Genomic DNA, 26,391 nt, shown 5'->3' on the forward strand with positions numbered 1-26,391 from the left:
GCCATCCTCATCATGTGGTGTCTCCTCATTGAACAAAATGACTGCTTGAGCACCAGCTATCATACCTTCAACCAAGTTTTCAGGAAAAAGGAAGGAACAAAATAGAACTCACCTCCTTCCTTTAAGGACCCTTCCTGAAAGTTTCACAGGATACTCTCTCTACTTGTATTCCTTTGATCAGCACTTGGTCACATGGCCACATTTCAGCCTAGAAATAGTATTTACTCTAGAGGGTTGTATGCTCAATGAAAAATCAGTTCTGTCGTTAAACTTAAAAGGAAAAATGGATAATGGAAACATTTAGTATCATCACTGTGTTTTGCAGATAAAGAAACTGAAGCTCAGAGAAGTGAATGACCTGCTGGAAGTCAAACAGCCAGGAAGAAGGGGAGTCTGGATCCTCTGTCCCTGGACCCTTTGGAGCAGGTGGGGCTTCAAAGACAAATTCTGCCAGTTTCCTGGGGGGTGAGGAGGACTGTGGATATGTGCATAACCGCCTTCCCAGGGCCCAGGTCCTGCCAGCCGGCAGCCTTGTGCCTGCAAGCCCTGGCAGCCTCTCTGGGCCCAGATCCATCACCCCGGCACCAACCATGCCCCAGGCCTGACTCCATCCATCCCTTTAATGCCGGCATCGACTGTGCTCGGGCAAGTTCCTGAGGCAGCCTCAAGAGCGCTGAATAATTCAGGTCTGCGTAATGGGATAATGAATTTACTGACACCCCAGTGTGGTCTTGGTACTTGCATTTAAAGAAATACTGACTCCCTAGGCCAGCTTTGCAGGCTGGAGATGTACACACGCCAAGAAACTGTTGCCTTTACCTGCCTCGTGGGGTTCAGGCCTGATTGAGTGGAGACCCTACTTTGATCTCAGTGATTCTTCAACTACTTGGGTGAGTGGGGAGTCTGGGGGCAGGAGTCTGCCTGGGGTGAGATGGAAGTGGAATCACAGAAGCTTGGACGTGCAGAGCTGGAAAGGAACCCAGTGACCCCTTAGTCCTGCGTACCCATTTTATGAACAGGGAAACTGAGGTTGTGGAAGGGATGGGCTCTGGTGCACTGTGTTCTGCGGCTGGGAATGCCAAGGATGGCTCGGGGCTCTGGGAGGGAGACTTCCTCGTTTCCCTTCTAACCTTCTGGTTTCCCGGTCCCCCAGCTGCAGGAGGGTTGCTTCTAATGGCTTCCAGCTGCCCCTTCACTGCAGACGAGCCCTCAGCCAGGCGAGAGCTGTCCCCCAGGAAGTTGCCCCGCACCGCACCACCTGGGCAGATGGCAGCCCGTGACTGGCTGATGTATTGCAAAAGGCCACCTCAAGCCTCAAGGTAGGACGAACTCTGTGGTGCTATTTGGGCTCTAGAACCCTCGGTGGGACCACGCTGTGGCTCGACCCTAGCTGAGACCACTTTCTGGCTTGGCTTTTACCCCTGCCCTTTCCTGTTTCCCTCACTCCTCTTCTCAGAGCCTCCCCCTTGGAAATCCTCTGAATTGGTATCCCAGATTCAGGCTCTGCTTCTGGGGAGCCCTCCTGAGATCGCTGCGTTTCCTGGTCTGAGCCCTCCTTCCAGGGCACTAAGAGGCTCAGAGCCAGGAATCCATGGCTCTGGCTCTGCTGTGTGTTGGTGAGGAAATCACTTCTCCACCCTGTGGGGCTGGGGCAGGGAGAGCCTCTCTCAGGTCCCTTCTGGCTCTGAAGGTGTGTGGTAAGATCTGAGGTGCCAGGAAGCCTTCCCCTCCCCTACCCAGCCCCACGTGTGCATGACTCCTAGCTCTGGGGACTTTTCTCTGAAGGCTTTTCCAAAACACTGAAGTGTCTGAGATGAGAATGAGTTTCATATTAGGTGATCATGCTGCAGGGCAGAATCTCTCAAGGTGGGATCCTTGGATCACCTGAATCCATCACCTGAAGGGATGCTTACTATTAATATTTCCTTTCCTTTTTGGATATGGTATGTGATATCTGGAGCTGCAGCAGCTATCTTTCAATCATGAGGAAACAGCATGAGATGTAAACAAGCTAAGGATGATGAAGCGGAAATATAGAAACTGGTTTTCAGTGGCATTTCTGAATCATTGCCAAAACCTGGAAGCTACTTCTAGAATCTCAGTGTGTGAAATAATTGTCTTTATTGCTCAAGCAAGTCCTGCTTGACTTTTCTGTTATTGGCAGCCCAAAGCATTCCAAACAAATCAACAGCCTTTATCTCCTTGAATCATAATAACACTCTCTTAAAGTAGGGACTATTATTTTTGGCTCAGAGAGGTTAAGTGATATGGCTAAAGTCACACAGCTGGCAAGTTGCAGCACCCTTTGGGGCTGGAGCTTTCAGGTTGGGAGGAATTTTGATTATTGATGTGGATTTAATTCCTGTCTCCACTGCATGTGTCCTAGTGTAGTCTGACCACTGGGAATAATCCCTGTCCCTTGCCATTCTGGTCTTTGGTCATTCGCTCCTTATCCATCCCACCCTAGGTCTCAGCCTAGAGACCCAGGAAAGGTCCCTTGTCGGGTGGGGAGAAGGAGGCAGCAGGTAACCACTGTCCTTTCCTTCATGGAGTTTTCTGAATGAATGTGGCCAGATTCTGGTACCAAGGATGAAGGAAAGGTGAACCCATTTTGGAGACGATTCTGGTCTCTAGACAGCCCTAGACCCTTGGGGCGGCAGTTACAGTGAAAGAGAGAAAGAGCTCAGACACAGAAGTTGACAGACAGGCAGGGATGGAAGGAGAGGGAGAGAGAGGCAGAAGTCAAGGAGGAGGGTGAGAGGGAGGGAGAAGAGAAGGATCCAGGTTTTAGAGATAAATGTTGAGATAGGCTGACAGTGAACCTCAGCTCAGGCACAGACTAGCTCATTTCCCCTTCCCCCAGATTCAGCCTCTTCACCACGTGATGGAGTAGACTAGAACCCCTCCCTTGCGGGGAGGTGGGCAAGGACAGATGGCTCCACACTGACCTGGAGCAGATGCTCGGCCAGCAGGCACTCCTGCCCCACGCGTACTGGTCTGATGTTATGGTTGCTGCTCTGAGGGTGGAGGCAGGACTGGAGGGGAGGGTGATGTGACCTCAGGTGAACCTTTGTTCCACCTCTTCCGGAGATCAGAGCCCTCTCGGAGGAAGGGGAGCAGCACTTGTGTGTGTGTTTGTGTCCCAGACTAGGTACTTCCAAGTGATCAGAAAACTGGATAGAAAAGTGGCTTCCCTGACTAACAGCAATACCAGAAATGCATTTGTCTCCTTACCAAGAGGGTAGGATGGGGAAGATTTTTAAAGACTCATCAAAAGGCAGGGAATTGGGGAGCCACAGCTGGCATTACCGGGGGGAGAGTAACAGATCCAGACCCTGAGACTGAGCCCCCAAACCTCAGGGGTTGATGTCTGTGTGGGGAGCTCTCTTGAGGGGCCTCCTGTTGGCCCCAGATTAGTGGGGAAGGCAGGGTCAGAAACGGCCCCAGCCTAAGGAGGAAAAGAAGGATTTCTGTTGGGAACACAAAGCACCTGTGGGTGGCGGGCAGAGAGGAACCTGGGGATGACTTTGGCTTGGGTGCTTTCTGGGCAAAGTCTGTATGTCCAGGGCCTGGCGCGGAGCCTCAGCTGAATGCATGAGCTGGGGCTCCGCCAGGCTTGGAGACTGTGAGTGAGGGTGAAGGGGTGGTGCTTCAGCATCAGCCAGGAGGCTCAGGGCCGGGCAGGAGAGGGGTGGCTCCTCTCTCTGGCTCTTGGCCTCCCCACCTAGCTAACTTCTTATGCTTTGGGGTTCAGGGGGGCAGACACTGCTGTCTCCCTCCCCCAGGTCAGATGTGCCCCTGACTGAGACAGTGTGGTGGTTTTAACATGTGTCCACGAACCCCTAGATACTCCTCTCACCAGCAGATGGGGTCTACATCCTGTTGCCCTGAACCTGGGCAAGTCTCCTTGAACAGAATGTAATGGAAGCAATGTTCTCTAATTGCTGAGGCTTGTTAGAAAAGGCTAGATGGCTCCTCCCAGATTCTCTCTTGGGAACTTGCTCTGGGAGCTGTTAGCTGCCCTGTAAGAAGTCCATCTCTGCAGAGGGTGCCATGTACAGAGACCACATGGAGTGAGAGATGCTGGATGGGCCCCAAGTCATCCAGCGTCAGCTGTTTGCCCAGATGTCAGATGTGTGTGTGAGGAAGCCTTTGAGATGACCCCAGTCCCAGCCACCAAATACCTGCCTGCACTGTATGATAGACCCAGAGTGAGAGCTGCCTGCAGTCCAGCAACCTTCAGATTCATGCACAGAATAAATGATCACATATGAGTTTCCCAGGACTGCCTAGGTAACAAATGACCACCAACTGGGTAAAGCAACAGAAATTTATTCTCTGGGTTCTGGAGACTAGAGCCCAAAATCAAGGTGTTGGCTTGTTCCTTCTGGGGCCTCTGAGGGAGAAGCTACTCCCTGCCTTTCTTCTAGCTTCTTGTGGTTGGAGGCAATGCTCAGCTTTCCTTGGCTTGTAGCTACATCACTCCAACCCCTGCCTTCATCATCACATAGTCTCCCTGTGTCTCTGTGTCCCAGTTTCCCTCTTCTTATCAAGGACACTTTCACATGTGGTGAGAGGCCCCTGTAGTTCAGTATTACCTCATCTTAACTAATTACATCTGCAGTGACCCTGTTTCTCAAATAAGATAACATTCGGAAGTACTAAAGGTTAACACTTCAACATATCTTTTGGGAGGTCATAATGCAACCCATAACATAAAGTTATGCTTTTAAGCCACTGTTTTAAAGTGATTTTTTATGCAGAAGTAGTTACTCAGAACATGAGAATTAAGGTATGGCTAGGGAAGCAAATAAACATCAGTGGGAATGTAATTTACCAGAATATCCCTCCAGGAGACACTGTATGTGGTTGAGATAATGGATTTTCTAAATAGCTTGGGGTTGGGATGGGGGCTGGATCTTCTCCCCAAAAGACCTATGTTCCAGTAACAACATGTGCTTGAATAATAACAGACAGCTTCCCTAATGCTTTCTAATTTAGAAAAAGAGCTTCAATTTTGCTTTGTAAGGTATTCTTCTCCCTTAAATAAATGTTGAATATTTACTTAAAGAGAATCAATGTGATTATTAGAGTGTTCCTGGCCTCCATGTATCTCTGCATGGCCTTTTTTACTAATACCTACCCCATCAGAGCACTGATTAACTGTGGGATGCAGTCACCTGGTTAAGTGTCTGTTTTCTCCATACACTTCAGAGTCAACCCTGAGAGCAGGGACAGGCTCTGTCTTGTTCTCCCTTGAATCCGCAGCAGGTGCTTAATCGTTAGTCTTTGAAAGCATGGATGTTGGAAAAGGAACAAAGGGATTTAAAATCTATATGATGATGAAAGGTGTACAAATATTTCAGCTACAAAACATCTAGGGATGCTAGGAAGAATATTTTTGGAATTCTCTTCTGTTAATGGAAGAGCCTATAAGAAAATAAGGGAATTACAAGAGGCCATGAACAAATTGGAAAAATCTGTCCGGGGAAGTAAAGATTGCTGAAACTGCTGTACACCTTGGGGACTTATACTTTGAGCTCCTATGGCACAAGAAAGACAAGGAAGAAGAAGGGATCATAAACATGACGAGGCAGATTTGAAAAAGAACCAAACAGAGGTTCTAGGAATTTAAATATATCACACATGAAGTCAAAAACTCAGTGGAACTGTTAAATAGAATAGACACAGCTGGAGAGGGAATTAGTCAACTGGAAGATAGAGCTGAAAAAATTATGCATAATGCAGCACAGGAAGAAAAATGAAAATATGAAGAAGAGACTTGGAGGATAGGATGAAAATTTATAATATATGTGTAATCAGATTTTTGGAAATCAATTATAGGAATAATGGGAGAGAGGTAATATTCAGAGAGCGAGTAGCTGAGAATTTTCTATGATTACTAAAAAAAATGAATCTTCAGATTCAAGAATTCCAGTGACTCCCAAACAGAGTAAATGAAAAGAAGTCCATGCACAGATACACCAAAATCAAATGGAAGAATATCAAAGACAAGAAGATCTTAAAAGTACAAGACAGAAAAAAATGTTGTTTACAACTTCTATAATTAGAAGAAATTACACTAATGGCAATTAGTTATGATAGTATGAATATTAACAATGAAAGACAGAAAAATGATGACTTTAAAGGACTTTTTAAAAAGTCACACCAACTAGGGACTGTATACCCTAGGCCCTAATAAGACTGAAATAATTTCTTAAGAGATAATTTATCTCTTAATAAGTGTAGATCATATGTACGTATTAAAGAGAATTGAAAACATATGTCCATGTGAAAGCTTGTACACAAATGTTCACAGCAGCATTATTTATAACAGTGAAAAAGTGGAAACAACCCAAATGTCCACCAACGTATGAATGGATAAACAAACTGTGGTATATCCATACAGTAGAGTATTACTTGCCATCAAAAGGAATGAAGTTTTGATCCACGCAGCAACATGGATGAACCTGGAAAACATGCTAAGCAAAAGAAGACAGACACAAAAGGTCACAAATTGTATGATTTCACTTATATAAAACATCCAGAATAGGAAAATCCATAGAGACAGAAGATAGATTAGTGGTTGCCAGGGGCTGGAGGGGAATGTGAAGTGACAGTTAATGAACATGAGGTTTCTTTTTTGGTTGATGAAATTTTCTGGAATTAGATGCAGTAATGTTTGTAAAACCTTCTAAGTGTACTAGAACCACTGAATTGTACACTTTCAAAGGGTGAATTTTATAGTGGGTGAGTTACATCTCAAAAATGCAAACAATAAGAAGGGTGGAAATAAAGACATTTTAATTTACAGACATACCTTGGAGATGTTGCAAGTTCAGTTCCAGACCTCTGCAATAAAGTGAATATCATAATAAGGCAAGTCACACAAATGTTTTGGTTTCCCAGTGCATATAAAAGTTATGTTTACACTATACTGTAGTCTGTTAAGTGTGTAATAGCATTCTGTTTAAAAAAATGAACATAACTTACTTAAAAAATACTTTATTGCTAGAACTGCTGTCATCTGAACATTCAGTGAGTTGTAGTAGTAACATCAAAGATCACTGATGACAGATCACCACAGCAAATATAATAATAGAAAGTTTAAAATATTGTGAGGATTATCAAAATACGATGCAGAGATACGAAAAGAGCAAATGCTGTTGGAAAAATGGCGCCAATAGACTTACTCAAAGCAGGGTTGCCACAAGCCTTCAATTTGTAAAAAAGGCAGTCTACAAAGCACAGTAAAGAGAAGTGCAATGAAAGGTCTGCCTATTTACTAATCCGGAAAGAATTTATAAATAGGAGTTTCTGAAGGAAGAACTTGAGAAGAAAAATGATCTTAGAGAAAAGTCTCAGACACAAGAAGTAATGATGAATTGAGAAAATAATAAAAAAAAATGGGTCAATCTAAACAAACACACAGACTGTCCAAAACAATGTCTATTCCATGGGGTTAAACCAAAGACGGAGCAGAGAGCCTGGACGTTACTTAAATGGAATTAAAGCTTTCAAAGCCCTTTACATTGTTCAGGAGAAGCTTAAGATATTGATTAACTTTAGACTCAGTGAGTTAGGTAATAATTTCAAAATGCTGAGTCACCAATAAAAAATAAAAAAAATAAAATGCTTATCCTCTACACAGTAGAAGGGAGGAAAATGGAATGAGTGAAAAAAAACCTCAATTAATTCAAAACAATGCAACAAAGAAGATGAAAATAGATCCTTAGGAAGCAGGGCAAAGTTTTCAAAAAACAAAACAAGATCATAGAAATAGTCAAATATAGTTGTAAGCTCTGTAAATACACATAGACTGAATGCTCCAGTTAAAATTCATATACTATCAGGTTGGATTAAAAAAAAGAATAGCCAAATGCTGCTTACATGAGAAATGTCTAAAACATGAGAACAGATTAAAAACTTGTGAGTAAAACAGTGAAAAAATGTCAGAAAAATACAAACCAAAAGAAAATTGGCATAGTTATATTACTATCAGACAAAATAGACTTTAAGGCAAAAAGGCATCATTAGAGATATAGAAGATCAATGTATGAAATTTAAATTTATCAGGAGAAAATAGTGGTTCTGAGTTCATGGATACTTAATAATGTAAGTCCCTTACCAGATACATGATTTGAAAATGTTTTCTCTCATTTTGTGGGTTGTCTTTTCACTTTACTGACAGTGTCCATAGGAGCACAAATGTTTTCAATTTTAAGTCCAGTTTATAATTTTTTTTCTTTTTTTGTTCATGCTTTTGGGGTCATACTTAAGAATACTTGGCCAAACTGAAGATCATGAAGATTTAGTCCTATGTTTTCTTCTAAGAGTTTTATAGTTTTAGGTCTTTGATCCATTTTGAGTTAATTTTTGTATGTGGTGTAAGGTAAGAGTTTAACTTCATTCTTTTGCATGTGGATATCCAGTTGTCCTGGCTTCATCTGTTGAAAAGACTATGCTTTCTCTATTGAATGGTCTTTACACCTTTGTTAAAAATCAGTTGACCATAGATATATGGGTATATCTGTACTTTCAATTCTAGTTCATTGATCTATCTATTCTTATGCCAATAACCACACTATCTTGATTACTGTTGCTTTGTAGCAAGTTTTGAAATTAGGAAATGTGAATCCTCCTACTTTATTCTTCTTTTCCAAGATTGTTTTGGCTATTCCTGGTCCTTTGTAATTCCGTGTAAATTTTAGAATTGGCCTGCCAGTTTCTGACAGGGGTTCTGACAGGGATTGCATTGAATGTGTATTCAAATCTTACATCTCTTTGCAAGGTGAGCGTATCTCTAATCAGCTGGCCCACCAGAGTTGGACCAGAGGACATTCCTGACCAAGCTGGTCTGGTGTGGCCCCATGTGTATGTCCTCAAGAAGCCACATTCGGTGTGGGTGTCACAGGGACTGAATGCATGTGGTAAGACTGCAAATGACTGAAATAGGAACCAAAGTCTTCAAGACCCCTCCAAGATTGTCATCATGACTATAGTAATGGGTGATCTTAGGTTGAGTCCCCCAAGAAGCAGACCTTGAGGTGAGGATTTGGGTGAAAGTAGATATGTGGGAGATGAGCCCAGGAAGTTATGGAAGGGGAATGGGGAGGGGGACCAGGGAAGGGAAGAAGTCAGGAGAGTGCCTAAATGAGCATGTCGTTGCTGTGGGCATCTGGGGCTCAGTCGCACTGGGGACCTCTGGGACAGGGTGGAGAACAGGGTTTCTCAACCTCAGCACTACTGACATTCTGTGCTGAATAATTATTGCTTATTGGGGAGGGGGGCTGTCCTGGGCATTGTAGGCTGTTTAGCATCCTGGCCTGTACCCACTAAAGACCAGTAGTACCATCCAATCACAATGTCTCCAGACATTGCCAGATGTCCCCTAGGGGGCAAAAACTGTACCTGGTTGAGAATCACTGATATAAACATATCTCAGAATTGTCCCATCCAAGAGGGGAGAATGCTAGGGTATTTAAACACCAACTCCTATTCATCATTGTTAGGGCTGCTCCTGGGGGTGTCAAGTCCCTGGTACCTCTTGTCTGTCCTAAGGGTGTAGAGAGCATGATCCCAGGCCAAAGAAAGCTCTCAGGCATTGTTGCAGATGCCTACAGTAAGAAGCCACCAGCATGCATGGAAATAATGAGGGCTGTGGGGATGTGGGCACCCACAGTACAGCTACCTGGATTGTTCCATGTGAGGCTTTGGAGACCCCAAGTCCTTCCCAGATCTTCAGCTTGGCCTGGACATCCACGTTCCTGGGGCTTTGCAGGTTCCATTGCACATACAGTGTTCAAACCAACTCACCCTGGAGCAAGGTTTGGCCCCTCAGCACTTCCCGGTCTCCCTATCTGTTGCAGGCCTGGCCTAGCTCCTGCAGATGAGGAAAGATGACCTGCAAAGACTTGTAGAGTGAAAAGACCCTAAGTGATCTGGTTTCCTAGGTGGAAAGCACTGGTAGGAAAGGTGCTCACAGAATTCCCCACTTCTCCCCATCTCCACAAAATCAGTCTCAGCTTCCTGCACCCACTAGAGACTCTAAGCATGTTATGCTCTGTGACTTTGGGCAATCAGACCTCCTCTCTGGGCCTCAGTCTCCCTTCTGTAAAAAACATGGGTCTGGTGGGGTGGACTGGATGACCTTGAAATGTCCTTCCATCTCCAGTGGCTGCTGAGAGGCAGTGGGGAGTCACCAGGCAGCCAGAGCCTGGGGGCTGGCCAGAAAATGTGACAGCTCGGCCCCCAGTGGCATCGCTGGCGTCTGATCTCCGAGCATTTCCACTGTGTGCTCGACACTCTGGGCCCGGTCACAGCCCAGCGCGGCCCCTCGCTCACTCAGGAACATCTGCTACAGCATTTACCACGTTAATAGATTAGCTTTGAGAATCGGGCAGGTGTTTTCCACCCAAGCCAGAAAACATCAAAATCAGATTGCTCTCCAAGCCTTTCCGCACAGGCAATCGAGTTAGAATGACTCATACGGTCTAACAGATAATAAAACACACATAACATTTGCTTTAAGGTACAGGCGGGGGTATTTTGTCCTGCGCTTAGGAGAAACAAAAACTCATTCTATTTGGGAATAGGGTAATTGAATACAGATGGGAGGAGGTAAATGAAAGAATTTAGCAAATATCTCAGTGGACTAGCTAATGGGAATGAGACAGAATAGGAAATTAAAAATTATTCGAAGCAGATGGACCATTCTTTGAGTTTTTAAAAATTTATTAGGGCCGCGAAAAAATGTGTCTGTTTATTTTCTACGGCCATGAAATTAATGACTTGGTGAGTTTTGCTTGTGCAATTTTATGACTGCCATGTCATCTGTCATAATTTGGGGGCTGTTTGATATGGATTTATGAATGTCCCCACCCTGTCGCCCCTCCCTGATTTATTGGTGTGGGTCATACGTGAATTAGGCTGTCCCCTATCAAGGGAGCAAAGCCAATGGCAGCAGAACCCCACAGACCCTGGGCGGGGAGCCTTGGGGACTTCTCAGCCCAGAGGTGAGTGGAAAAGCTGTGGAGGGTCACTCTGGGGCTGTGGGAAAGGGGTAGGCCTGACCTGGCTGAACTTCCTCTGCAGGGATGACCCCAGCCTGCCCGGACTGGGGAGGAGGTGTCGGAAAGGGGTTTCTTGCAACCAACTGGAAGCAGGAAGCCAGCCCAGGCTCTTGTGCATGGCGAGGAGTGAGGTGGGGGCTGTTGCTGCTGCCTTCACCCAGCCTAAGGGCCACCTGGCTTCCTGTCCCTTCAGCCTCCATAGCTGGGCTCACCTGCCTCCAGACCTGAAGCTCAGGGAAAAAGAAGAAAATTCATATTGAAGGGGAATCTGTGTGTGCTTGGCCAGGTGCTGGGGGCTTAAGTGCATCCTCTAGATGGTGATTAAAATAGGGCTTTACAACCAGCAGGTCTGGGTCTAGTTTTGCTCTTATTCTTCCCAGCTGTGTGGCTTTGGGCTGGTCACTACCCTCTCTGAACTTCAGTTTCCTCCTCTATAAAGTAGGAATGGAAGTACCTATTGTTAGGGATATTTTGAGGCTCAAAGGAGATAAGGTAACACCCTGGCACATAGCAAAGTACTAGTAAATGGTAACTTTATTATTCTTAATGATCTGCATCTTGAGATGGATATTTTTATTTCCACCTGACAGATGGGGCCCTGAAGTTCAGAAAAGTTAAGTGATTTATCTGAGGTCATACAGTTAAAGGGATGGAGCTGGGTTTTTGGCACAAATTTGCTCTTTCTTCCATAACTGTGGGGCCCAGTCTTTTCTGCACTGGGAAACTCCAGACCTCTGGGGACCCAGTTCAGGGCTACAGACTCTTGACCCTGTTCTTTGGTTCCTCTGCCTGGGTCTGGCCTATTCCCTACCTGGCCTGGGTTTCCTGCCATAAACTCAGTCCTGGTGACCGGTCCCTTCTGCTGCTTGGGCGCCTTATGGGGACGGATAGCCTCTTCTCTACCCCGTTCCTGGGGCTAGCTGGGCACCTTGTTGTCTAGGTGTGGATTGGAGGGTCTGTCCATCCCAACCCTCTGCCTCCCCCTACCCCTGTTCCCAGAGGACACAGGAGGTTGGGCTTGCAATGGGTGGGGCTCAAGGGCCCCTCAGGCTGAGGAGTTCCCTGATGGTAAATCCTTGCCTTGGCCAGATGTCAAGGTGTGTGATGTTTGGCCTCTGGACAGGCTGGGTAGCTTGGAATTCCACCTGAGCTCTCTTCTCTTTGGCCCCACCCATTCCCTAAAGTCTAGGTCCCTTCATGTCTCTCTCAGCACCTCCAAATTAGTAACAGTAACGACTTCTATTTACTGAGCTCCTGTGATGGGCCGGGCACTGTACAAGGTCACTCATTCATGCAATCAGCCATTCATTCTTCCCATGGTCAGTATTTGTTGAGTGATTTCCATGTGCCTGGCACTGTCCCAGCACTGAGGATACAGCAGGAAATAAAACAGACATGGTCCCTGCCCCCCCGAACTTACATTCCAATGGGGAGGATAGGCAGTCAGTAAACGCATTACTCTCTTATTTGTCAGGTAGACTTAAGGGCTTTGAAGAAAATTAAAACAGGGTAAATGGTGGAGAGGAATGGAGGTGGTGGGTGGCAGTGATAGTGGTGGTGTCTATTTTAGATAGGCTGGTTCAGGAAGGCCTCTCTGGCATGGAAACATTTTGAGCTGAGACCTGAAGGAAGTGGGCCTTGCACATGAATATCCAGGGAAAGAATTTCCATGTATACGGAATAGCAAGTGCAAAGGCCCTGAGGTAGAAGGATGGTTAGGGAGGTTAAGAAACAGCAAGAAGGCCAGAACAGAAAAAATGAGGAAGAAAGTAATTTTAAAGCACATTATCTCATCTTACCCTTACCAGACTTCCCCAAGGTGGGTGTTGTTAACCATAATTTTACTGACAGGGCTGCTGAAACTCAGAGAGGTGAGGTCACTCGGCCAAGGTCACCCAGTAGAGAAAGGTTCCAGCCCCAAGTCTCTCTGAACTCTTCCCACTGTACCACATTCCTTCTCTGTATATTACAATTGGGTGACACAGCTGAGTGGGACCAAGGGTCCAGAGTGGGGATGAGGGCTGGAGAAGACCACAAGGTGGTTTACAGTTCTGGAGACGTCTGGAAGGTGTGGCTCTGAGTGCAGGCAGGGCTTACTCCTGTGGCCTGGAGGCCCGTGGCAGCCCCAGCTGTAAGGATTCTTTAAGGCCAGAGCACTGGGTTCTGACAGGGCAAGATGGATGAGAGCGCTGGGCTTCGTACCTGACTGAATTTCCTGAAAGGTTTTCATCCAGATGGTCTCTGGGAGTATCAGGTTTAAGAAGATTGATTCCCTGGGAAGGGAGGACGGGAAGGAGAAAGGGCTCTTGGCCTTGTCTCTTGTCTTCGAATAAAGGAAGCTACTGCTTTGAAAGGTGTGGCTGGATGGGCTTAGTGCCCTGTGTGATTTGCAGGCCTCAGGAGTGGGGCAGGAGGACAGAAAAGGGGTGGTGATGGCTTTCCCGCCTGGGAGGAGGGCAGAGGGGGAGACGCCCATCCTTCTGGGCTGGGACACCTGCAACCCTTGCAGCGTTAGGGGCCGCTGAGTCCCATCTCTCAGCCCCACATGGGTTTCTGCATCTCCTGCTTCCTCTTTCATCTCTGAATGACTTAAGGATTCCTGTCAGCCCCATACAGTCACAGCTTCATGCCTCCAGGCCTCTCCTCATGCAAGCCTCGGCTTGGAAGACCATCATTCTGTGGTGGGGTGGCCAGTGAGGTGGCACACTTACTCTGTGTGTGTGCATGTGTGCGTGTAGAGTAAATGATACAGGGAACTTGTTTAATGGCAGGAAAAGTGGTGTGAAAGTTTCAGAGGTTTCTGGGAGAGAAAGGATCAGGACTCCAATTCCTTCTGTCTAAGATTTGAAGGTATTAAGAACTTTGGAGTGTGTATGTGAAATGTTCTGAATATTCTGAAAGTGACTGTGGTGATGGTTGCCCATTTTTGTGATTCAACCAAGAGCCATTGGATTGAATACTTTAAGCGAGTGAATCATGGGATATGTGAATTATATCTCAATAAAGCTGTTATTAAAACAACAACAACAAGACCCAGTGGCAGGGAAGGCTATTGAGTGAGGTCCTTGAGATAAAATCATCATGGGACAGGCTTGGGACCAGTGGGTGGGCTGGTGGTAGGGGAGGTGATTCTGGGTGGGGCCGGGAAGGCAATAGAGACCAAAATCTGCCTCGGTCCAGTCGTTTTGTTTGTGCTCTGGGATTTTGTGTGTAGCAAATTACTATTTTTTTAAAATATATTTTTAGAAAATTTCAAACAGATGAAAGATAACAAAGGATTCATTAAGAAAATGCCAAACAGAAATTTTTAAATATCCAGAAAGAGAATAGCATAATGAACTCCTGTGCACCCATCATCCAACTTCAACAATTACCAACTCATTGCCATTTGTTTTCATTCACATCCTCATTCACTTCAGCCTTCTCCAGATTATATTGAAGCACACATCACATGATTTCATCTGAAAATACCATTATTACACCTTAAAGAATGAATAGTAATTCCTTAATGTCATCAAATATCCAGGCTTTATCCAAATTTCCAAATACTTCATTAATGTCATATTTTAGTATTTATTTACCTATTATAGATTTTAAAATTGAAATATAGTTGATTTACAATGTTGTGTTAGTTTCTGATGTACAGCATAGTGATTCGATTATATATATATATATATTTTCCATATTCATTTTCGTTATAGGTTATTACAAGTTACTGAACATAGTTCCCTGTGCTGTACAGTAGGACCTTGTTGTTTATCTGTTCTGTATATAGTAGTTTATATCTGCTAATCCCAAACTCGCAGTTTATCCCTCCCCTGCGGTTTGCCCCTTTAGCAACTATAAATTTGTTTTCTGTGCCTGTGACTTTCTATTTTGTAAATAAGTTCATTTGTGTCATTTTTAAAATTCCACATATAAGTGATATCATATGATGTTTGTCTTTATCTGATTTACTTCACTTAGTATGGTATTCTCTAGGTCAATCCATGTTGCTGCAAATGGCATTATTTCATTCTTTTTTATGGCTGAGTAGTATTCCAATGTATGTATATACCACATCTTCTTTATCCAATCATCTGTTAAGTTGCTTCCATATCTTGGCTATTGTAAATAACACTGTGAACACTGAGGTGCATGTATCTTTTTGAGTTGGAGTTTTCTCTAGATATATGCCCAGGAGTGGGATTGATCACATGGTAGGTCTATTTTTAGTTTTTAAAGGACTCTCCATACCATCTTCCGAAGTGGCTGCACCAAATTACATTCCCGCCAATAGTGTAGAAGTGTTCCCTTTTCTCCACATCTTCTCCAGCATGTATTGTTTGTGAACTTTTTAATGATGGCCATTCTGACTGGTCTGAGGTGATAACCTCATTGTAGTTTTGATTTGCATTTCTCTGATAATTAGTGATATTGAGCATCTGTTCATGTTCCTATTGGCAATCTGTATGTCTTCATTGGAGAAATGTCTGTTTAGGTGTTCTGCCCATTTTTGGATTGCATTATTTGTTTTTTTGTTATTGAACTGTGTGAGCTGTTTGTATATTCTGGAAGTTAAGCCCTTGTCAGTCACATTGTTTGCAAATATTTTCTCCCAGTCTGTAGATTGTCTTTTCATTTTGTTTATGGTTTCCTTTGCTTGCAAAAGCCTATAAGTTTAATTAGGTCTCATTTGTTTATTTTTTCTTTTATTTCTATTGCCTGGGTAGACTGCCCTAGGAGAATATTGCTAAGGTTTATGTCAGAAAATGTTTTGCCTATGTTTTCTTCTAGGAGGCTTATAGTGTCTTGTCTTATAATTAAGTCTTTAAGACATTTTGAGTTTATTTTTGTGTATGGTGTGAGGGTGTGTTCTAACTTTATTGATTTACACACGGCTGTCCAGTTTTCCCAACACCACTTGCCAAAGAGACTGTCTTTTCTCCATTGTATGTTCTTGTCTCCTTTGTTGAAAATCAATTGACTGTACGTGTGTGGGTTTATTTCTGGGCTTTCTGTTCTGTTCCATTGATCCATATGTCTGTTTTTGTGCCAATACCATGATGTTTTAACTACTGTAGCTCTGTAGTATTGTCTGAAGTGTGGGAAGGTTGTGCCTCCAGCTTCATTCTTTTTCTTCAGTGTTGTTTTGGCTATTCTGGGTCTTTTGTGATTCCATATAAATTTTAGGATTATTCTAGTTCCATGAAAAATGTCCTGGGTAATTTGATAGGGATAGCATTATAATATATTAAAAAATTTTAGGTTGTCTGAGTCTGGGTCTAAATAAGCCTGCACATTGTGATTAGTTGGTATATCTCTGAGTCTTTTTTAATCTATAAGTTCCTCCTTTTTTTTTTTTTCCTTGAAGTTGACTTGTTGAAGAAACTGGGTTGTTGTTCAGAAGAGTTTCTTACAACTTGAATTTTCCAATTATATGTTTAGCAAGCTCCTCTGGACTCTGAATTTCATATAAACTGAAAGTTGGATCTAAAGGTTTGATCAGATTCAGTTTTTTTGTTTGTTTTTTATTTCTGTTTTTGGCAAGGTGGTGGTCTCTTAATCCATTAGGAGACACATAGTGTCTGGTTATCTTTCTTTTTGTGATACTCAGTGCCTAGATCCATAAATTCATAAAGGGCTGCAAAAATTATCATTGTTTCATTTGTTAGCAAAGAGAAACTTTCCCTCATCTATTATTTGGCTTCCCAGGGTAAGTCTCAATTTGCCCTTTTATTTACCAGTCTTCAAAAGAACCCATCCTCCTGGGTTGGTTTGTGTGCTGTTGGTATCATTATGAACTCACAGATTTAAACGTATATGACGCAATTCAGTTCATTGCAGTTAGCTTTGTTATTGATGCCCAGCTTGTCCCATCTTTGTCCGGTGGGAGCACTCCAGTTGGCTCCTGAGTCCTTCTAATACCACCCTAGTGGTCTTTGAAGAGTCCGTGCTGGCTGCTATGATAAGGCTCATCTTGTCCATTCCTTGCCTCAAAATTGGGATCTGCCATTTCCTGTCAGTGAATAAACCCTGGTGTGTCTGTGGGGAGGAGCATCCTCTCCTACATCCTGTGAACCATTTTGGCCACTGTGTGACGTGAAGAGCTCAACCCAGTCCCATTGCTGTGGCCAGAGCAAGTGGCACAGGGGTCAGCATAAACAGCACTTCCTCGAGAAAGCTCTTGCTGCTCCCCCAGACCACATCAACAACCCCTCTTTTACATTTCTTCCTTTACTCACTTTGGTAACAGTCAACATTCTTGGTTGCAAGCAACAGAAAATGCCTCTGCTAGCTTAAATGGAAAAGGTGTTGATTAAAAAAAAAGTATTTATTGGGATATTGGTTTGGCTGCATTGACAGATAAAGATAGAGGATTTATTTCTCTCTTGTGAAAATGTAAGATGAGAGGTAATTGGAGCAGGGGAGGGAGTAGGGGGTGACTCTGCTCCTCAGAGTTGGCCAAGGACCCGGGTTACTTCTGTCTTGTTGCTTTTCATCCTCTGTGACAATGCTTTCCAATAGAATTTTTGGTGATGATGGAAATATTCTCTACCTGTGCTGTCCAGTACAATAGCCACTGGCCACATGTGTCCATTAAACACTTGAAATGTGATTAGAGTGACTGAGGAACTGAGTTTTAAATTTTGCTTAATTTAGGCTCATGTGGCTAATGGCTCCAGTGTTGGACAACATAACTCTAGAAACTGTCCTCATCTGCCTGGCTATGAAAGAGACTCCATCAACTAACCTTGTAGATTTCAGGATGGAGGGGGTGGGGGGAAAGCAGCTTCCTTCTGAGGACACACGTCACTTCCTGTCACACCCCACTGGTTAGCATTTAGAGCGGCAGGCTTTGCTGCAAGGGAGTCTGGGAAATGCAGTCTCTAGCTGGAGAGCTGTGTGTCCAGCTGACACTCAGCAGTTGCTGCTACTAAAAGGAAGAGGGAGGAGAATGGATATTTGTGGACAATTAGAGACAGGGAAACTGGGTAGCTTAGACTGTTGCCAGGAGTCAGAAGGTGAGGCAGGCAGAGCATCAGACGCTGAGGCCTCCAAGGCAGACAGAAAGCTCAGAAGTCTCACTGTGATGCTGATGCTGTATCTTGCGCACTATGTCTCCAGGGACACAACTGACGGGTTAATATTGCTACCCCACGTCTTAAAACAAGATCCCCAAGTTCCATAGCTAGCTGTACGTTCATTTCATTATTTAATCCTCAAAAAAATTCTAAGAGGAAAGAACTATTACTATTCCCCTTCTGACCTCGGCCTCCGTCTTCACATCACCTTCTCATGTCTGTCTCAAATATCCCTCTTATAAAGACACTTGTCATTGGATTTAGGGCTCACTTGGATAATACAGGATAAGCTCCTCTTCTCAAGATCCTTGTTATTCACATCTTTTGCTATGTACGGTAATACTCACAGGTACTCAGAAAGGACATAGATATATCCTTTGGGGGTCACCCTTCATGCCACTACAGCCCAACTCACAAACCTGGTAAGTAGGTCCCTGGATTGCACAATTCTATGGTGTTTAAGGTAGTGGCCCTGTGGGTGACAGCAGATCTGGGATTTGAATCCAGGCCAGCCTGATTCCAAAGCCCACTCTTTCCATCTAGAACTTAACCTCTAAAAGTTTGAGAGTGAGAGCAGTTCAAGAACAGAGAGCTCTGGTTAGCCTGACACTGGTCAGACCAACACTGAAGGCTGGATCTGAAGTTCACGTCTCAGCTCCACGATCACAGGTTTTCTTCTTTACTAGTTCCTTCCCTGCCCTGGTGGGGTGCGCTGTACCTCTGAAAGAGAATTCCTCACACCTGTTAAGTGCTTTATCCTTTTCAAAGTAATTTCACATAATTTGAAGTTGAGGACTTTTTTTTTTTTTTTTTTTTTTTTTTAGAATTGGCACCACTTATTCTTGATTCAAAAAGCAGAAGAGTTGATTTCCTTTGTTATTTTTCAAGGAAAAACAGCCCCCAGATTCAGTTGATTTCATAGATGACCCCTTGGTTCATTTCTTTTTGGGGTCAGTGGCCTTTGATAGAAAAAAATAGCCTTGCTCCTACAGCCAGAGGAAATGGAAAGACAAAGGAGGCTTGAGCAGCCCAAGGCCAGAAGAGGGCAGCCCTGTAGGGCTGCTCCCCAGGGCAGGGGCTTTGGAGAAGGAGCTGCCCAAAGGCCTTGCTTGCCTCCATGGTGTGGCTGAACCCGGGCTCTTCAGAGCTGAGTGCCAGGCTGGGAAGCGGTACCCAGAGGGCCAGCACCTGGCTGTTTACGGATACTTTTCCCCAAATCCTGACACATGTGCCCTCAAGAACACTCAGGCCTGTTCACTGCAAAGCTGCTCACATTTCCATGCTCAGAACCCACGTGGACACATACTGGTGCACACACATGCACACCAGTATTTTTATGAATAATACTTTGCTAGCACTTGTTAGGCACTTACTGTGTACTGGCACTGTTTGATTACTTGCTTTTTATTCATGAATTCATTTTGATCCTTATTACAACTCTGTAAGATAGGTAACATCATTTCCCCCATTTAACAGATGTAGAAACTGAGGCACAAAGAGACTAAGTAACTTGCCTGAGTTGGATTTGAACACAGTGCATCTGGGCCTAGCATCCACACTGCTTCACCCAGGCCACCATCTACTCTAGTGTGACACACATACATGTACACACACACACGTTCTGCCACTCACAGTGCTGCCAGACCACTTTGTGTGCAAATGTACTCTGACATACACTCACCGCTGACCCTACACGTGCACTCCTGCCCCTCCTGCCTTCCTTCCTCTCCCAGGTTTTCTTCTGAAGCTAATGACTGAGGCCAGGCCAGCTGGGTGTCAGGGTCAGTATGGGGGCAGGGTGGCTGCTGACAGGGTGATGGAAAGCAGGAAAGTCACAAATAAGCAAACAGCCCCGCCTGGACACAGCCTCGCAGAGCATTTCCTGAATGTCCAGGGACGTGTTTATTTTTCGACAACTGTCCAGAGCCGACCCCAAGTCTTTCCCTTCTGAATGGCCGTCTTGATGGAGCCATGGTGCTGTGAGTCTGGCTCACTCAGTCCTGATGTTTACAGACGTCTTTCTAACAGAGGCTGGGAGGCCCTTGTGGGGTGGGCCCAGCCTCAACCCTCCAACCCCAGGTGTTCTGCTGGCTCTCTGACCCCACACCCTCCGGCCTCTCCAGCCTCCCTGGCTTTGCTTGAGCTGTCCTCTGTCTGGGACGACCATTTCCTGTTCTCTAGGTAGATCCTACTCTCCTTTCTGGATCTAACTCAAATGACACTTCCTCCATGAAGCTGTCCAGGTATACACTCTTTAAAGGTATAAAGAATCTCTTCCTTTTCCTGGCACTTAGAAAAAGTTAAACATTTTAATTGTGGTAAAAACACACATAACATAAAATTTACTATCTAAGCCATTTTCAAGTAGTATTAGGTATATTTACTTTGTTGTGCAACCATCACCACCATTCATTGACAGAACTCTTTTTATCTTGCAGAACTAAAACCCTGTCCCCATTAAACAGTAACTCTACATTCTCCCCTTGCCCCAGCCCCTGCAACTACTATTCTATTTCTGTCTGTATGTATTTGACAACTTTTGGTACCTCATATAAGTGGAATCATACAGCATTTGTCCTTTTGTGACTGGCTTATTTCACATAGCATAATGTTCTCAATGTTTGTCCATGTTGTAGTATGCATCAGAATTTCCTTTTTAAAGGCTGAGTAATATTCTACTGCATGTATATACTACATTTTGTTTATCTATTCATACATCAATGGATAGTAGAGTTGCTTCCACATTTTTATTATTGTGAATAATGCTGCCATGAACATAGGTGTATATATCTCTTTGGTAATTTGTTCTTTTAACACAGCACTTGTTTGTCCATTTATTTGTTGATGGACAGATTTTGACTATTACAAAAAAAGCTGCTATAAATATTTGTCTACAAGTCTTTATATTTACCCATGCATTCATTTCTCTTGGGCAAATATCTGGGAATGGGCCAGATATGCTAGCTATATATTTAACTTTCTAAAGAGACTGTCAAACTGTTTTCCAAAGTGATTATACCATTTTATTTTCCTAGTAGCAATGTACAAGAGTTCCAGTTCCTCCATATCCTTGCCAACACTTGGTATGGTAAATCTTTTTAATTTGAACTATTCTAATAGGTGTGTCGTGGGATCTGTTGTGGTTTTATTTTGCATTTCCCTATTGACCATTGTCATTTGTATATATCTTCTTTGGGAAAGTGTTCAAGTCTTTTGCTGATTATTTTTATATTGAGTTGTTTGTTTTCTTATTATTGAGTTTTGAGAGTTTTTTGTATATTCTGGATATAAGATCTCTATCAGATATGTGGTTTGCAAATATTTCTCCCAATCTGTGACTTGTCTTTTTATTGTCTTAACAGTGTCTGTTGAAGAGTAGAAAAATTTAACTTTGGTGAAGTCCAATTTATCATTTTTTCTTTTATGTATTATGCTTTCAGTGTCATATCTAAGACATTTTTGCCTAATTCAAGGTCACAAAATCTAGAATTTTTATTGTTTTAGGTTTTACATGTAAGTCATAATCTATTTGGATCTAATTTTTTGCGTATGGTATGAGGTATGGATCAAACTTTGTTTTTTTCTCTCACATATGCATAGTCAATTGTTTCAGCATCATTTGTTGAAAAGACTCTTCTCCACTAAATTGCCTTTACATCTTTGTTGAAAATTAGTTGTCCATATATGTGTGGGTCTCTTTCTGTTCCATTGATCTATTTGTCTATCTTGATAACTGTAGCTTTATTATAGGTTTTGAAACCAGGTAGCATTAGACCTCCAACTTTGTTCTTTATCAGTGTTGTCTGGGCCACTCTAAGTCTTTTGTATTTCCATATGAATTTTAGAATCAGTTTGCCAATTTCTTAAAAAAAGAAAAGCCTGCTAGGATTTTGACTGGGATTACTTTGATGCTGTACATCAATTTGAAGAGATGTGACACCCTAACCATCTCCTGACCTATGCAGATGGTATATCTCTGTATTTATTTAGGTCTTGTTTATTTTCCTCTCAGTAATGGTTTGTGGTTTCTAGTACACATGTCTTATACATCTTTAGTTAAATTTATCCCTTGGTAGTTAATATTTTTGCTGTTACTACAAATGACATTAAAAAATTTTTATTTCTAATTGTTTATTGCTAGTACATAGAAACAGTTGATTTTTTAAAAATAAATTGATCTTATATCCTGCAATCTGCCTAAACTTACTTATTAGTTTTAGTAGATTTTTATAGATTCCAAAGGGTTTTCTATATAGATGATGATGTCATATACAAATAAGGAAAATTTGCTTCTTTTCCAATCTGGATGCCTTCTTAGAAATCTTTTCTTGACTTATTGGATTGTCTAGAGCCTCTAGTGCAGTGTTGAATTAGAGTGACAAAAATGTAACATCCTTATCTTGTTCCTGATCTTCAAGGAAAAGCATTCAGTCTCTCACCATCATGATGCTAGTTGTGAACTTTCCATAGTGCCCTTTATCAGGCCAAAGATGTTTCCTTTTATTTCTGGTTTCTTGAGAGTTTTTATCATGGATGAGTGTTAGATTTTGTCAAGTTACTTTTCTGCATTGATTGATATAATCAACTGTCTTTTAGCTCCTTCATTCTGTTAATATGGTATATCACATTAATTGATTTTTGGATATTAAATTAACCTTGCATTCTTGGAATAAACCCTACCTGGTCATGATATATTACTCTTTTTATATATTTATAGATCCAATTTGCTAAAATTTTTGTTAAGAATTTTCATATCAAATTTTATAAGGGATATTGGTCAATAATTTTCTTTTTTAATAATGTCTTTGGTGTCAGAGTAATGCTAGCTTCATAGAATGGGTTCAGAAGTAGTCTGTCCTCTTCAATGTTCTGTAAGAGTGTGTATAATAGATACTATTTCTTACTTAAATGTTCGACAGGATTCATCAGTGAAGTCATCTGGGCCTGGGAAGTTTATAACTACAAATTCAATTTCAGTTTCTATAATAGATACAGGAATATTCAGCAGATCTATTTCTTCCTGAGTAAGCTTTAGTAATTCGATGAAAAATTTTGGCTGTAATTTCTTCTTTCTTCTCTCCTTTCTGTTGGAGATATATGAATATAATATCCCCTAATATAGGTATTAGGCCACATGAGTTGTTTCACAGTTTGCTGATGAAGAGTTCAATTTTATGTCTCTAGAATTGATTTGGGTCTTTCTTATATCTTCCATGTCTCTACTTCACGTCTCTGCTTGCTCTTTCTTCTAGCTTTTGAATATATGGATACAGTTATAATAACTGTTTTAATGTTCTTGTCTATTCTAATATCTGCATCAGTTCCAGGTTTTTATTGATTGATTTTTTCTCCTCTTTATTGGTTGCACTTTCCTATCTTTTTGTATGTGTGGTAATTTTTGAGGGATGCCAGACATTTTGAATTTTACTTTGTTGGGTGCTTTGTATTTTTTTTAAGTCTTGAGCTTTGTTCTGGATGCCATTATGTTACTTGGAAACGGTTTGATCCTTTGGGGTCTTGCTTTTAAAATTTGTTAGGTAGAACCAGAGTAGTGTTGGTCTAGGGCTAATCTTGTCTCACTACTGAGGCAAGACCCTTCTAACTACTCTCCCCAATGCCCAGTGAAAAATGAGGGTGGAAACAGAAAATATTCTTGGCCTTATAATCTTTTTTGGTAGTTCTTCCCCTGTCCTCGGGTGGCATCCTTATATACCATGCACTGCTCAGTACTTTGCTGAGTGCTGGACAGGGAGCTGCAAATATCTGGCATTGTCTCTCTGTACAACTCTCTCCTCTCTAGGGCTCTAGCCTGCAAATGCCAGATGCCCTGGTTTCCTCAAAGACCATCTTAGCTCCATTTCCTTAACTCATCTCATTAACTAAGCTCTGCTTGGGATTCCTCCTGCCTTTGCAGCATCCTGGAAACTCCCTCAAGGCAGTGAGGTGGGGAAAGTGTATGGCTTAACTTGTTGATTTCCTACCTCTGTTGCTGGATGTTCAGTGGCTTGAAAACTGTCTTCTATACTTTGTACTATGTTTTAGTTGTTTTTGGTGGGAGGAGGTAAATCCAGTCCCTATTGCTCTATCTTGGCTGCAATTGGAGGATGCTCAGGGCTCTTTTGCTTTCAGGGACAATGCCGTCAAACTGGGAGGCTGGTAGTTCTGGAGGAGACTGGGTAGGGGGTTTTGAGGTTGGCTGAAAGAAGGGGCAGTTTACATGAAAGGGTGTGCATCTCTGTGCCTGTAGCTGTGTGTCTGTTATCCCTGACTGCACATCTGTCTGTACGTCTGTCTGTACATCTGAATGCTTTCTGCTGGAGTCTGGGAAGCTGTCTGTGGCTGGGCCTCTGGAACAGGGTCCTTCCTTCTATCTGCTCAGGTGAAACTCCAGGCTGCCTGTACAGTTACCCTGCCAAATTCCTGGATGTCCTACACCAGAGTCCATCAGGCCTGGGCTGGCTTGGGGACAGGCTACAGATGAGCCAAGCAGACATTGCCTTTTGTATTCTGGTTGGGAGGACAGGGTGGGAGCAGAATGGTTTTCCTGTTTTGAGTCAGCTGGGGGTGATCTGGGAGCCCTGTGTCTCCTTTCTCTTCCACAGCAATCCCCCAGGCCCCAGGCTGACCCTTCTGTGGTTCCTGGCTTGAGTGTTGATCTCTCTAGGCATAGGAGGGGTCTGATTGTTGCTATCAGCCCAGCCCAGGCCTTGGAGGGGCACAACCCAGTGTTTTACACTATGGATTTTCCCATGAGCCTCCAGGGCAGCCAGTGCCATCATAGAACCAGGAGATCCAGCCTTTTCTAGAACTCTCTCCTTTTTCTCTCTTGCTCTTGTCGCCTATGCCAGGAGGTAAGCAAGAGCTGGTATTGCCCAGGCCACCTCTGCAGCATCTAGCTCATTCTGAGGCTTTTTTCCCTAAGGGTGGACAATAGCACATAAAGCTGTGTCTATAACAGGTAGCAAATGTTTCCTAATACCTGGGGTGGAAGAAATATGTATTTTTAAAATCAAATTAAATTTTGCTTTAGGCCCCACTTGTCAAGATGAATAAACCAGCCCCCAAATTCTAGAACGTATGCAGACCAAAAAAGGGGGAGGATTTAATCTGGTTAAGTATATTAGGTATATATATCCTTAATGACCTGAAAAGTCCACACCCCAGGGAAGTTTTCTCACTGGTCCATAAGGGGACACGTACACATTCACTGGCGCACTGTAGGTGGTGGTGTGGAGTTGGAGGCAGTCTGGTTGATATCCTGCTCAGGAAGGATGAGAGCCAGGTGCAGGGAGGGCCTTACAGTGCTGTGTCTCTCATTCTGTGATGGTTTTTGTTTAAACTCCTCCTGTGATGGGCGGCTCAGAGTGATGTGTTTGTTATGTTGCTGGGAAGCTCAAATTGTGCCAGAATTACATCTCCCTGCAGATGATCTCAGTGAACTTGGTGGAGGTATGCATTTGGCAGAAACACTGTGTATTCATTCATTCATTCATTCATTCATTTTCATTCATAAGATAGTTGTAGGGAAACAGCCTGTGCCAGGTTTTGGAGATGTGGGGGTCTTTGTTTATGATCTAGTGGGGAAACATATTAAACAAATAAACATGTCATCACATTGATGATTCTGGCAATAAAGAAAAAGAACAGCATTGTATGATAGAATTAAAGTTCACGGGGGATAGATAAAGGAAGAGTCTTCCACAAAAGGAACATTGATATGAGACCTGAGAGCTAGGCAGTGGAGGGAGCTGGGCACTGTGTTCCTGGTGGTGTCCTGAGGCACTGACCCCTTCAAAGAGCCCTCTGCCTGGCTGGAGGGAGGTGTGTAAGCCAGAGGGGAGCGGAGGAGAGGAGCCTGAGGACAGAGGCAGGGAACATGCAGAGCCTACCGCTTGATAAGGTGACCACATAATTTATCATCTAGACAGGGACACATTTGAGACCGAAAGAGGTGCTACTAATAATAATGTCGGGATAACAGGTCACCCTACTTGTAGGTCAAGGCAAAGAGTTTGAATTTTATTCTGAAGGATATGAGAAACCAGTGGGGTCTTGAGGAATGGGAGATAGGACCTGCTTTGCGCCTGGAGGCCGTGAGGTGGGACCACAGCACTCAGATACCTCCCATCTTTCCCATCCACATGGAGGAGCCTCTTGAGAAAGGTTTGGGAGCTGTCAGAAATCTGGAAGTGAGAGCGGTATCCAGGAGCCCAGAAATGGCCTGTGGAGTCTGGTGGGTTGGGTGGTGAGCTGGT

The 26,391-nt window shown here is 43.4% G+C and overlaps 1 protein-coding gene across 19 annotated transcripts in view; it reads left to right on the plus strand.

Moving 5' to 3' along the window:
- Nucleotides 1-26,391, plus strand: part of LOC105075346 (uncharacterized) — a 138,138-nt gene that overhangs the window by 8,291 nt on the left and 103,456 nt on the right. For 12 of the 19 annotated variants that reach the window (XR_012510312.1, XR_012510310.1, XR_012510314.1 and 9 more), the window contains 2 exons: nt 326-890; nt 1,154-1,319. The gene's annotated coding sequence lies outside the window, so the exon portion shown is untranslated. The remainder of the gene's footprint in view (nt 1-325; nt 891-1,153; nt 1,320-26,391) is intronic. The other 7 variants (XR_012510327.1, XR_012510319.1, XR_012510330.1 and 4 more) reach the window with 3 other exon arrangements.

This window comes from Camelus bactrianus, chromosome 11 (genome assembly GCF_048773025.1).
Source record: "Camelus bactrianus isolate YW-2024 breed Bactrian camel chromosome 11, ASM4877302v1, whole genome shotgun sequence".
NCBI lineage: Eukaryota > Metazoa > Chordata > Mammalia > Artiodactyla > Camelidae > Camelus > Camelus bactrianus.